Source organism: Eptatretus burgeri, unplaced genomic scaffold (assembly GCF_056783735.1).
Source record: "Eptatretus burgeri isolate ZD-2024b unplaced genomic scaffold, Ebu_testis_v1 Ebu_testis_scaffold_1290, whole genome shotgun sequence".
Taxonomy (NCBI): Eukaryota; Metazoa; Chordata; class Myxini; order Myxiniformes; family Myxinidae; genus Eptatretus; species Eptatretus burgeri.
The window spans coordinates 10,911-15,000 of record NW_028223239.1 but is presented as its reverse complement, the minus strand read 5'-3'; the positions used below and the strand labels follow the sequence as shown (position 1 = coordinate 15,000).

The 4,090-nt window shown below is 40.8% G+C and overlaps 1 long non-coding RNA gene across 1 annotated transcript; it reads left to right on the top strand.

Moving 5' to 3' along the window:
- Positions 1–489: 489 nt before the first annotated feature.
- Positions 490–3,324, top strand: LOC147006883 (uncharacterized). The gene is made up of 4 exons (XR_015054542.1): positions 490–963; positions 1,702–1,868; positions 2,427–2,521; positions 2,728–3,324. It is a non-coding gene; the product is annotated as an uncharacterized LOC147006883 (long non-coding RNA).
- Positions 3,325–4,090: the final 766 nt, after the last annotated feature.

Sequence of the window (4,090 nt, the reverse complement as noted above, 5' to 3'; positions counted from 1 at the left end):
GAGTTATTGGTTTGTGAAGGTGGTAAGAGGGGAGAGGTGGAAGAAGTTAATTGTCTGTCTTGTCTGGTTGTTCACTTCTTTTTTTTAATCCTGTTGTTTATTGTTGGAGATGAGCTGTGGAAAATGGAGATGTCCATTTTGCATTTGTGTCGAATAACTGGGAATGTGAAGTTATTCATTCCCAATAACCAAACATGAGAAGAACTCCACACCCACAACTCTTTACTCGACTCCACTCACTCAGAAGATGATTGTGAGTGCTGAGGTTCGAGGAAACCTGGCAGAAACTTTTGACATGCCAAAAATGTTCATGGAGAGTCGATGGTTTTAATGCTGCAAAGAATAATGTCAAATTGTTTATAAAGTTCTTAAACCTTGATTCAGCGATTCGACGTTATCGTGGTTTTTCACAGAATGGCTGAGGACATCAACAGGGAGACCAAGACATCTTACATGAACCTGCAAGACTGGAGAACAGACCTGGTTTGGAAGAAAGCATGAGGAATCGATAGGGAGCAATTTTTAAGGGCTGGAGGGAAGGGTACGAGAACCAATACGAGAGAATAGAGGTGGAAAGGAATGAAGAACTTAGAATTGGGGATGGTAACGAGATATGGGATTATATTGGAATGTGTGCTACCTGGTCAGGTGGGGGAGGATGGACAAATGAGAGGGCACGAACTGGGACAAAAGTGAGGCAATGGATCTGAGGACTCGACCTCCTGTTGAGTGATAATTTGACCGATATTAACTTTCCTTGACCACCACCTGAGCACACATTGGCTCAAAGTTGCATATGGCTCAGCAATGCAGGCGAGACCGTGGATCTCTGCAGCTTTTGTTTATATTCCAATTGTGTTCACCTCCCACAGAATGAATGCATTTCTGAAAATGCAAAACTCCAAGGTGAAGGCTATTTTCTCAAGTCCTCAATGAAGGAATAGTGAGAGACTGCATGAGAAGGTACAGTCATTTGTTTTCAGAATTATTAATTTTATTTGTTTGATTTCTCTCATGGAAAGTTTTATGATGAAATGTATTTTAATTCCTTACCATAACTCCTGGTTTTTCCTTGTACATGTGAGCATCAGAATCACGTACTGTGTTGGGATAGATATGCGTTATGTCGGTAATCGATGGATGTGTCTCCCAACCCACGTCATTTCTCCTCCCACTGTTCTGGTGTGATCTTCGGTTAATGTTCTTTTCAACAAATCCATCCACTGTTCTTTCTGGGGATCCAACAGCCTTTGAAGATGGTTTCTGTTTCCTATAAACCAAAGGGTGTCATATAATTTGTGCTTCGAAATCAGTGAACAACCAAAGTTGTCTGGGTCTTTTTAGAACACCCTAAATGTCCATGACTGTTGATTGTTTGAGGGCCCAAAGTGAGATATTTGAAGACTTTCTGTGTGTTCGCTTGTTCTGTTTCGGGATGTGCATGGGTAAGAGGAGATTATTGTTGATTTTTGTGCTTTTGAATCACACAACTTCAAAACAAATGTACTCACCTGGTCACTTTTATTTGTGTGCGTGGTTCTTTGTGGTTGTGTGCCAATAAGAGGAACAATCGGCATCAGTGGGTCATGCTTTTGAAATTGTAAAGTATCACACGCCAGATCTCGCTCAGTACAAACCAATCAGATTTGGAGTGTGGTGTGAAGCATGACTCCTGATCCGCTTCATTTTCCCATTGCAAAGGGAACACGGTACGTTGGACCGAGACCCTTTCTTGGAACATCAAACTCGGTTGGCAGTTGTGTCCATTGTTTGGAAGCCCACGAGACTCAGTCATGAATGGACCCGTGGTGTGGCTTCACCCCTGTCGACCAGAATGGGAGTTGAACTTCGGTTCAGGACCAAGGCCGGTGACCAACACAACAATATTGTATCACATCGACTTCGGGCTGAAATATGGGGACTTTGTTTGTGTTCAAAAATAGAACGGAACTCGGTCGAGTGCATTCCTCCACCAGGCTAAATAGTTTACATTTCTTATCCCACTATTTTTGTATCACGGATCTGGATCCGGACCTCCAAAATCCAAGTCTTGTTCTTGTCATTGAACCAACTCTTCTCCCAGATTTTGTCCAAGTCTGTTCCCAACTTTTTGAGATGATATGCTGTGGATCGTTTTAAATCTATCAGTCAATGGTGAAAAATCACTTTTAAAATTCAACAATTATCGGATCCAGATCTTCACCAAAATCTATTCACTTCATTCAAATCCATCCACAACCTTTTGAGATATCCTGTTCATGGGTAAACAAACAGCTAAACAGACAAATGGGGGTGAACACACAACCTCCTCCAACCTTTGTTGTCAGAGATAACAATTATATTTGGAAGCCTTCATGATGTTTTATCAGCAAATCAAATGGTTGGAAAGGGAGGAAAACGTGGCAAATGTGTCCATTTAATTGCAGTAACCTGCTCCTGATATCCTTCACTGACTGAAAGGCCAACATCGGGTCCAAGTATCATTGTGGTTCAAACGCCCTCTTGGTATCAAAGTATAAAAGTGAGTTAGCATGAACCCATTTCCATCATCGTTGATTAATGCCAAATGGATCAACTGGGAAAGTGTATTGATTGTAAAGTTTTGTAAAACTAAATTTGAAAGGTTATGGTATGAAATGAAAATGTATCAAAAAATAATCACTAATTTCCATTCTTTGATTGAAACAGTAATAGACTTGTACTCATTCGATGTTGTTAATCCTGCAGGAAACTGTCTTCTGAGAGAGATTTTTCTCAGTCCCTCTCAAGAGACAAAATGGAAGAAAAACTTGTTCAGGAGATTCTCCAGCATACATCTTTCCACCAAACGTGATGAATGAAGAAAAAGCTTGTGTTCATTTTTACTTTCCCCTGAAAGCTCATTACAATAATTTCCTTTCTCCTTGGTTGATGGACTTTCAATATTCGGCATTTGTTTTCAATAAAACTGCTTTGATGCATTTGTGAATGTCCCAGACAACAGTGATTAAGCTTGTGTTGGGCCAATCCCTGTGAACAAACTAAAATAAAATCTGTAATGATCAATGTCTGTGTGTCCGATCGTCCGTCTCCTCCATAACTCCAAAACCATGAAACATGGCAGCCACAAACTTTGTATGCATATTCAAGGCACTCCAAGGTGGTGCATGAATGAAATCTGGGGGTTGGAGTAAATTCAAACACCCCTTTTGAAGATAATTTAGGGCGTGCTGATCACAAAAAAACAAAATGAGCCTTCCCAAGATGGTGGCATGCCATCTTGTTCAGCCCTCCAGAGTCTGAAGGCATTATTTACTTTTGTCCTCAACAATTCCTTGACTTGAAACAGGCAACAACAGTTTCTTAATGATAAAGTTCCTCACTTCTGTCATAGAATGCTGAGTTAATTCTCATACCTCCGTGGCTTTATTTAATTTCCGCACATTCCATAACCTCGAGAATGTCAAAATCTTCGCCGAATTTCAAAATTTAAACTTCTTTATTGACTTCAGCAGGAGTTCCGACTGCTAACAAGTGTTCACATGTCCAATTTGTACATCGCTTGACATTCCGGGCGTCAACGTGTGCATGGTGTTTATATAACCAATCGGCAATGGCTTGCCAAGCCAGCCATTCCTTCACCGTTTCGTTGGAATGCTTGCTTGAGTGCTTAAACCATGTGGCGAGCACTCTGCAATACTCGCACTGTCACTGAATATATCGATCGACTTGAACAAAGTTCAGGGCCCACTCGCCTGCATTTGATCGTGCGGTGGTTCACTCGCTGAAAATGTGCAATTTTATTTTACATCACGATTCCCCTTTTTGTACGATCTTCTTTCATTCCACAACAAGTCATTTCGGCATCGATTGAAACATGTAGAAAATTAAAATGTTTTGTTTTTAAAAGTTTCTTCAACCATTTTGTTGGAATGCTTGCTTGAGTGGAGTGCTCGTAACATCTCCGGAGTTCAGAAGGCAAAATAAATTTGACGATTACAACGAGTTAAAAATGTTTTCAGTTGTTGGAATAGCAAAGCAATAAATTGCCACATCACGGTAGGATAGCCGAGAGGTCCACAGGCTCGCTCAAACTCTAAGTTGTTTTGCC